Raw genomic sequence first — 10,228 nt, 5'->3', positions numbered from 1 at the left:
CACTCTCACTCACACACGCCTCCCCCCCCCCCCCCCCCCCCTGCAACCTTGGGACATGCGTATTTCTTCCTTTTCCTTTCCCAGTCAGGAAGCATTCTCAGATCCTGTAATGCACCGTGGATTTTCCATACCTACAATAGGGAATGCACCTTCATTCCAAAATTGCCTTGCCTCAGTTTCTTCCTATGGCAAGAGAGGATAATAAAACCTTAGGGAAAGTTCAAGCAGAATTAGAATAAGTGATAAGCTATAAAAAGGGACCTCAAATGGAAAAGCAGCAATGATATAGGATGAGTAAAATTGTCTGGTCTTAGGCAAATGAAAGAGACAGGAGGGGAATACTCTAAACAGCAAGAAAAAGAGAGAGTACAAAGGAAGCCTTTAAAAATGACCTTAAATCATACAAACGTGGGTAAAGCACAGTGTGTACATATGACCTGGGAACAAGCAGAGTTATTTACACTTAATAAGCGTTTGGTGAAGTGTCATGAAGGAGGAAAAGTAGTTTTGGGCAAACAGACTAGATCAAGGCAAAGACCATTCAGGACTTCAGAACACTAATAATAAGCTCATTTCCCAATAGCTGATAGCGAGGTGATGAATTGGAGGAGGAGAACAAGACATACATTTTCAGAAATGGACAATACGTAGGTCATCCCCCCCCCTTTACTAATGTGTTAGTTACAAAGGAAAGCTTCTGTTTTGGTTGGGGGTATAGTTGTAGGGAGAAGATTTGGTAGCTGAAAGTAGTGACTTTTTAAAAAGAAGAAAAGAAAGAAAAGAGTATCAATGAAACATTAAAAATACACAAAAGAAAGCAGATAGAAGTTCAGAAGGGCACCCGATCAAACAAAGCAGTTTTGTTAATAATGTGTTAATTTTTATTATTTTTTTTCTTTTTGCAGGGGGGAAGGCAGGGCAATGGGATTTAAGTGACTTGCCTAATGTCACATGGATAGTAAGTGTTAAATGTCTGAGGCTGAATTTGATCTCAGGTCCTCCTGAGTCCAGGGCTGGTGCTCTATTCACTGCACCATCTAGCCACCCCAAGTGTTAAATTTTACACACACACATATACATGGGTAGTGGATAGAACACCAGGCCTGGGAGTCAAGAAAACCTGAATTCAAATTTGGCCTCAGATACTTGGTAGTTGAATAATTCTGGGCAAGACACTTAACCTCTGTTTCACTCAGGTTTCTCATCTGTTAAGTGGGGATAAAATCGAACTCAGAGGGTTATAATGAGGATCAAATGACACCAGAATTGTAAAGTGCTTAGCACAGTGACTGACACTTAGTAAATGTTCCGTAAAGGTTAGCCATTTTATATAGATATAGATACAAGTATGTATATGTGTATGTATGTAAATATTTAAGCTACATAATAGAAGTTCAGAGTGTCATATAGAATCCTTTCTGTTCTTTTTTGTATATTGAAATGTTCATGTTTGATTTCTTTAAATGTATAACAAATAAGAAAAGGAGAAAAAAAGGTGTGTGTGGGGGGGGTAAAGCAAATGAGAGTTCAGATTGGATCAATATGATAAGAGATCAGTATTAATATGTAGGTGGTAGAGTCTGGCAAGGTTGGCTGAACAGCCCTGGAAGTACTACCACCTTTGGGATTTGGCCAGTCCTGCCAAGCCATGCTGTTATCTTTTTATTTTCCTACTGGGTGGAGCTACTCCTCAGTAACTGCCTTCCATCTATACTGAATCTGCTTAAGGAAAAAAATTGCAGGGTAGGAAAGGGAGGAAGGTCTTCACCAGACCACCTTGGCTACCTGGCTTTCAGGCCACCAAAAAAAAATGCAGTGAAAGTCTGTCTTTGTAGAAATTTATCAAAATTTATAAATAAAAAATCATCCAGATCCTCTCTTGTTCACATAGAGCCCTCAGTTTGGAAATAAACCCTAACATTTTAGGCAGAACTGGATGTCTGGCTGGCTTTCTCTATATCTGTTCCAGGCACTATCTTTATCTCTTGCAGTCCAGATGTTCACAACTAAAAACAAAGAAATCAAAAAGAAAATATGAAAGTAGTTTTATTAAACATAAGCTAGGTCTTTTTAAAGTATGAATTAAATGAGTGAATATACAATTAAAAACAAATAAGATTTGGATTAATATATATTCTTCAAAGTATAGTGAGAAGTCAAAGAAGAGTTATCAGTCAATGACATTTCTTCTATGAGTCTTCTTCCAGGAGAAAGCTACCAAATACACCTTTACTTGTGTGCAGCCTAAAGCTTTCCTGTTGTCTGTGCCTGGTAGAGACGGCTTTCATTTTTATGGAGCTCCTAGTGGCTAACTCAATCATCACTGAAAGAAAGAAATGGGTCCTTATTGTATCTTCCCAAGTATGAGTGTCCATGCAAAAACTACAGAATCTCCCAGAATAGGGAAAAATGATCCTGTCTGACCTCTACTACAATTCCTAGAATTTACACGTAGTTTTCAGTGCCTTTCGTTGCCTGCTGGGGATCATTCTCAATAACCAGTTACAGAAAAAATAAAAGCACTACCTACATATACCCTAAAGTGCACGAGAATAAGAAAAGTAAAGATTAAGGAGGTACCAGGTAAGAATCTGTGGCTAACGGAAGAGTTCTTCATGGACCCAAGAGAGGGGAAGGATGTGGACTAATGCCAGGCATCAATCAAAGGAAGAAGAAACAAATAATTTAACGGCAGTCATCAAAGCACAAGAAGTGAAGAGCTTAATTAAATGGGTTAAAGAGGGGAAGTACTCCTGTGTGTGATGGTTTCATTACTGTGTTCTAAGATCTTTCGAGGGAATGGGGAAAAGATTAAATTACCAGGACAGTAAAATGGAAAAAAAAAATGTTAACAATGGTATTTTTAAAAGGAGATGAGGGTGCTCTTCTGTTGCTGGGCAGTTGATGTGAAGGAGTGCCTGCTGGTCTCTCTCCATGCAATCTGGATCCATCCTTCTTCCTGGAGCGATCCAGTGAAGTCTCGTCATCATGACTGAACAGATGACTCTTCAGGATACCCTTAAAGGCCACAATGGCTGGGTAACCCGGATCTCCATGACTCCCCAGTTCCCCAACATGATCCTGTCAGCCTCCCAAGACAAGCCCATTATCATGTGGAAGCTTACCAGAGATGAAACAAACTATGGGATTCCCCAGTGGGCCCTCAGGGGTCACTCACATTTTGTTAGTGATGTGGTCGTTTCCTCTGACAGGCAGTTTGCACTCTCAGGCTCTGGGATGGCACACTAAGACTGTGGGATCTTACAACTGGCACTACCACCAGGCACTTTGCTGGTCACATCAAGGATGTGCTGAGTGTAGCCTCTTCGGACAACCGTCTGACAACTGTCTCTGGTTCCCAGGATAAGACTATCAAGCTGTGGAACACCCTGGGTGTGTGTAAATACACTGTGCAGGATGAGAGCTACTCAGAGTGGGTGTCCTGTGTCCATTTTTCACCCAATAATAGCAACCCTATCATTGTCTCCTGTGGCTAGGACAAGCTGATCAAGGTCTGGAACTTGGCCAACTGCCAATTGAAGACAAACCACATTGGCCACACAGGCTCCCTAAACACAGTTACAGTTTCTCCTGATGGCTCTCTTTGTGCCTCTGGAGGCAAGGATGGTCAGGCCATGCTGTGGGACCTCAATGAGGGTAAGCACCTCTATACTCTGGATGGTGGTGACATAATTAATGCCCTCTGCTTCAGCCCCAATCGCTACTGGCTTTGTGCTGCCACTGGGCCCAGCATCAAGATCTGGGACCTACAGGGCAAAATCAATGTGGATGAGTTTAAGCAAGAAATGATCAGCACCAGCAGCAAGGCTGAACCTCCCCAGTGTGCTTCCTTAGCCTGGTCTGCTCATGGCCAGACTCTTTTTGCTAGATACACAGACAACTTGGTACAGGTATGGCAGGTGACCATTGGCACTCAGTAAAGGGGTCAACTATAACTCAGATTTTGAAATAAAGAGCTTAATTTCTGTCACATGGCTAGTAAGTTGTTAAATGTTGTCTCTGGGAGAGAAGAAATTAAAGCGACAGGAGGAACTAATCATGACTTCCAACTCAGTCCCTTCCTGCATGTGTGGTCTGTAGACAACCCTCTTCTAAGATGACACATGCCAACTTGAAGAGAAATGAAAGGAAACATAAAAATGAAAAGGGGTTTGTGATATGGAGCCAGAATTCAGTTGAACCACATACAGATGATATCTCACTGTCAATGAGAGAAGGGAAGTGAACATTTAAAATACATAAAAAGTAAGGCTGAGTCGCTAGAGCAAGAGACAACAAAACATAAAACACCGTCGTAAAAAGGAGAGGAAAGGAATAGTATTGAAGCCATAAAAGAGGAGGGAGGGTGTGTGAGAACTCTGGACCCATGTGTAGAAGGATAAGACTCATGAGGATCCTGGGACCTGGAGGTGGGGAGTAAGTAAATTAAACTGTGTGTGGAGTTTAGAAGTGATTAGAAAATAAAGTACGCCTAATCAAGACAAATGGAAAGCTGGCGATGCCAGTTTTCTTGTAGTTTGGTTAATCATTTATTTATTCCACAAATGGAATACCTTCCATGTTCAAGGTATTGGGTGAAGGCAGTGGGGACCTACCTTCTATAATAATCCCACCAATGGTGCTCCCACAGTCACCAATGACTGTGACCATTGTTGACTTTTCTGAATTCTGATTATATATTCATTAACACCAGGCTTTGAGGGATCTCAGCTCTAAGGGTTATGTATTCCAGGGGTTTGCCATGATACATTGTTATTATTTGGCACCTACTGAGTACTTGTCATCTGGGTGCTACAGTGATTTAGGGTGGAATTAGTCTATAGTAATTTAGCAATAGGGAAGGACTATTTCACCAAAGGTCTGCTCCCTTCTTGCCTACTAAACGCAACATAGAGGGTGGAACTTAAAAGAGAATAGATGGCCATGGAAGCTGCAGCAAAGTACTGGTCCTTGTCATATGTGAATGTCTAGGCCAATACATTTTAGATAAGGGGAAAGAGAGAGAGAGAGAGGAGGAGGAGGAGGAGGAAAAGGAGAAAAAGAAGATTAGGAGGAGAGAGGAGAGAAAAATGAGAAAAAGATACATAGAGAGATTGATAGAGATAGATAGATAGATAGATAGATAGATAGATAGATAGATAGATAGATAGATAGATAGATAGATAGAGGCACATACATACCAGCAGACAACAGCTGTTTTTTTGTTTTAGTTGCAACTGCCAGAAGTCAAGGGTAACTGTGTCTGAGGTGACCGTTGATAGATAGAATTGTGGTTCCAGAAAGTGAATGAGATGAAACTTTTCTTCTGATACTTAACACAGTGCCTGTCTGGCACATAGTAGGTACTTAGTAAATGTTTTTGATTGTTTGGTTCTTCTCCAAGACTTTTTCAGGGCCACCATGTGGCCATGAGTGCATTTACCTGGCCAAGATTGGGTCTCCAAGAACTGAGTTGATTATATAAACTGGATGTGGTGGCAAGTTTTCAACCTCAGCAGCCTTAAATACACCACGACAGCTCTTATACTTGATAGGGAGCTCAATTAAGCTCTGGGATAGGATTTGATTGGGATCCATGGCTGGAAGCAGCATAAGACTTGGTTAAGAATGCCTCTATGTCCCAAGAGCACCAGGGCATTGTGAATAGAAGCCTGGACAGAAAGACCTAGATCTGGAACTTGACCATGATATTTACCAGCTGTCCAATTTTGAAAAAATCACTTAACCTCTCTGAGGGTCATCTTCTTTATCTATAAAGCTGGGATAATAAAAGCACCTACAACCTCAAAGAGTTTTACTGATGGGCAAATGAGATGATGTGCCTGTGCAAACCTTAAAGTGCAGCATAAATGTCATCTATTATTAGTATTTTCCTTCAGTTCCACATGACGGTTGAGTGGTGCTACACTGGTCAACAAATCCCTAGTAATTATAGGAAGGAGATGAGGGGAAAGCAAATTATATTTAGGCTAAGGTCCTCGCTGAATTTCTTCACAGGATCTTAGTCTTCCCAAAAAGGAGAGGGAGCTCTTCAATTATCTTAGCTAACACTAGAATAAAATGACTTCTTTGAGATACTCACTCTATCTGAACCAGTACCAAATTCACAAAGTATGTAGATAACCCCTAAGTGCACCAGAGCTAGGACTTGTATCTAGACATCTGGAAATTTAAACTTGTGGGTAAGAAAAAGATGAGTTGATGGGATAGACAGTAAATGGAAGGATAGAGAAGGAGGTTCACTGACACCCTTTCCTGTAATGAGAAGTAGTCCAGAGTTCGGGTGGTAAGGATGAATTAGGTATGATACTGCTATGCTGTCCCAGTTCCCCTCTATCATGCAACTCTCCCCCCAAGAACTTGGACTGAGTGCATTCTAAGGGACCTAGCACAACATCCCAGCCTTAGGCAAAGATTGGTTTTAACAGGCACACATAACCAGATAAGTGAAGACAGGCTGGTAACCACATCTACATAGACTAATTCATTCTAAATAGGATTTAGATTACTGAACCACAGCTTAAAATAGAGCAACGGGCTCTTAGCCAGTGAACCCACTGATGGCCAATAAAAATATTATCCCAGTAGTCTTGTGAATATGATCAAGAAGAATTTAAACTGAAAATGGAAATGGGTTTGGGAAGGGAAGCAGTATCGAACGACGGCTCCAGAAGCCATAGAGATTAGCAAATTACAACAGGGGAAGAAGGATAGCTGAAGGAAAAGGTCAGTAACACATGGGAGAGAATAAAAACCCAAGGCTTCGGGTGTATGTTAAATGTATAATACACGGGCAATTAATGGGAAGAACTAGAAATCTTAATGCAAGGAGGCGATTTTGACCTTATAGGTATTATTGAACGTTAGTAGGATGGCACTCATGCCTGGAATGGAATTATGGAAATTATTGTTTTTCCAAAAAAGAAAAGAATGGATTAAAGGGGTTGGGAGAAGAGCATTGCATATTGATAAGCTATTCTCATACAGAGAAATCCAGCAACCTAAGAAGGGAAGCATAATGTAAAGCACTAATTACAGTGAGGAATGAATGAATGAGAAAGAACTGATGCTACAGATAGAAAAGCAAGACAGTCACCGTTCTCAAGTGCTCATGCTAATGGGGGAAATATATCCAGGAGGCTCCAGCTGCAAGTCAGAAGGCTCAGGGGTCCTTGGAGTGCAGTGGCAAAGCAGATTGTAATGCATCTTTTGTGGCCTTTCTGTTGATAAAACCATAGCCATTTGGCAGTGGCAAGGACTTTGCATCAAGAGCTTTCTTTTTTAGCAGCTATGGGTGTTGAGGGGGTGGGGTATGCTACAAAGACAGTTGCCAGATTAGACCTTCACAAGGGCTGCTTCCCTGAATGATGGCTAGAGGGAGACAGTAGGAAGCAGGGCTGGTGACTTGAGGGGAGGGGTGGTGCTACTATTCTAAGACCACTTGGACTCAAGGTGCCAGGCTATTTCTACTGGAGTCTGAGGGGAAATGGCAGTAGAGATAGTATCAGCAGCTTGATCTGCCTGGTACATGCCTTTTCTTACCTCTCCCTCAGGATACCTTTCTGCTTACTACTAGCTGCCCCACTGATGGTAATTGTTTGTCTGCTGGTAGAGGTGGGAAGGTAGGGCCCGTCATCATGAGGATTGCTCCTCTGGATGATAGCTTTGGGGTCTTGGAAGGAAGCAGGACCAGTGATCTGGGATGCTGTTTGGCTTGCCTACCCATCAGTAGCAGTTGGTCAGAGGTTGGTGTTTTGGTAGCAGGATTGTCAGGCCCCTTCTCAGGATGAACAGGGAGAAAAATTAATTCACTTCAAGAATATATTACAAATATGTGGTCCAAAGGGAGTTTGGAAGAAGGATAATAAACAAGGCACAGAAGCATAATGTAATAGTGATGGCCAACTTTGAGTATATAAATATCTGCTGGGATCTATGTCTGTCTCCACCTCTTCTTATCAAAAATAAAATAGTTAATATGAATATATGACTTGCATTAATCACAATATTCCTGATAACTTACATTTGTATAATTCTTTTTTTTTTTTGATAAAGCAATTGGGGTTAAGTAACTTGCTTCTTAAGGTTACATGGCCAGTTTTTTTGTGTGTGTGTGTTAAGTATCTGAGGCCAGAATCGATCCTGGGTCATGCTGACTCCGGGGCCGGTGCTCTTACTCACCGCACCACCTAGCCACCCCCATTTGTATAATTCTTTAAGGTTCTCAATGTACTTAGTCAAAAGGAAATGAAAATTTCCTCCTTCAAAAGCTGAAGGATGCAGCAAGGGGAATGATGTTTCCAGACCTGATTCCAGTCAACAAAGAAGAAGCGGTTACCAAAGTAGAAATGACATGAAGCTTAGGAACAACTGATCACCACGTGATTTTGGTAGAGGAGAGAAAAGCCAGATGAGGATGCTTTTAAATGGTTCAGAGAAGAGATAGTCAGGAGCTATAGCCTACGATTCTACAGAGGAATTGGGCCCCAAAAGGATAAAAAGCTTTCAAAGAGTCAAATTCTGAAGATTGGAAGAGAGCTAAATCAGATTAGGAAAAAAGGCAGAATGGTATAAAGAAGCTGATGTTTATCCATAGGGAACTCATCAGCACAGCAATAAACTAAAATAGTGTGCCCTCGGCTTTTCTCCAGGGTTCTGAAATGGACTGCTAGCACTGCACTCCAGCAGGGAGAAACACCTGAATTTAGCAATGAATTACCAAAAATAGTTATTTACATTGGAAGCTATCGTGTGGCATCCCTTACCTTTCTCTTTGCCCTCTCCCACTAGAATACAACTTATATTGAGCTTTATTCCAGTCTTAGCTTCACCCTGTACCCTCTTCAGTTGCAAATTCCAGAGTAGTGGCCAAAAAGAGAGATATAAAAGATATAGCCCACTGGCCCACATAGTCCACAGCACTCCCAAGTACTTGTCCAAACCAGATGAAAGTGTAATTGGTAAATATTTAACAAAACAAATAAAAATTAAACAAAACATGGATAATACTGCATTTTAAAACTAAGTCAATATGTAACCCACCAGGGATCCTTATGAACGGATTAAGAGGCCCCTTTTCTGTTTGAGTTTGACACTGGCCTAAGAGGACCCTGGAGAATCTCTTTCCCTCTCTCATGCTTCTACCCCTCCAAATGAATTTATCTTTAAAATTGTATTCTGAGGACATCTGCAACACTTGTCCCAGATGCAGGAAAAAAAACACGTTGCTTATAGCTCTGCTCATTTGTCAATTCCAAATTTGGAAAGATTTTTGTAGAAGAGAGAAACTGAGGCACAAAGTAAAATATGAATATGAAAGGAGACGATTGTTTAAAGGTAACATCAAAGGCACTAAATCCCAGAAGGAGCTGAGGTTGGTAATGAATGCTAAAGAGAATATAAAAGGGTTTTTTAGCTACATTGAGGCTTATAAGAGAAAGATCAAGTGGATGGATGATGCTATTGCAGTATCTCCAACTCATCCAACATAGAGCTCACTTTCTTTCTTAGAAAGCCCACCCCTCTTCAAGGCTTCTCTATCACTGTCCAAGGTACCACCATCTTTCCAGTCACTCAGGCTCGCAATGTCCCTCCTCATTCCCCTGGCTTCCTTCAAAACTCAGTTCAAATTCCACTTTTGACAAAATGCTCTGACTCCTTCCAATAATCTTCTCCAGCCTTCACTATTAGGTCACTTCCCATTTACACCCTATGTATCTTTCATTTGCAATTTTTCACATGGTGCTTCCTTTTGAATGTGAGCTCTTTGAAGTCATGTTTTCACTTGACTTTGGGTCCCCAGCACTTGGCATACAGTGGCATTTAATAAATGCGCATGACTAACTCCACTTACTTTGCTTTTTTCCTCTCCCCTGGTGAATAATCTTTGTGTTGAGACAAAGAGAACCTGGGAGTTGAAATCCAAGATCAGTAAGGAGATGACAAGGAAGTACCTGGCTATCTTTTCATTAAATTCTTGTCACCAGGTCACTAGCCCCAGATGAAGTACAACTCAAAATAATGATAACAGACAGATATGGTGACTGAACTACTATTAAAGTATCAAAAGATCATAATCATGACTTGAAAGAGCTCTTAGAGGCCACCTAGACCACCCCCCTCATCTTAACAGATAAAGAAACCGAGAGCCAGAAAGATGAAATTTCTTGCCCAAGGTCCCATTTCTAGTGAGGGATTTAAACTCAGG

The 10,228-nt window shown here is 41.2% G+C and overlaps 1 long non-coding RNA gene and 1 pseudogene across 2 annotated transcripts in view; one reads left to right on the top strand and one right to left on the bottom strand.

Moving 5' to 3' along the window:
- Nucleotides 1–10,228, bottom strand: part of LOC138156411 (uncharacterized) — a 166,365-nt gene that overhangs the window by 134,058 nt on the left and 22,079 nt on the right. The gene's annotated exons all lie outside the window — the stretch shown is intronic.
- LOC138156404 (small ribosomal subunit protein RACK1-like) lies at nucleotides 2,803–3,941 on the top strand (annotated as a pseudogene).

This window comes from Petaurus breviceps, unplaced genomic scaffold (genome assembly GCF_028583685.1).
Source record: "Petaurus breviceps papuanus isolate PSGF00001 unplaced genomic scaffold, PetGlider_PUasm1.0 154, whole genome shotgun sequence".
Lineage (NCBI taxonomy): Eukaryota > Metazoa > Chordata > Mammalia > Diprotodontia > Petauridae > Petaurus > Petaurus breviceps.
Note: the sequence above shows the minus strand (reverse complement) of the source record. Positions and strands in the feature narration are given on the sequence as shown.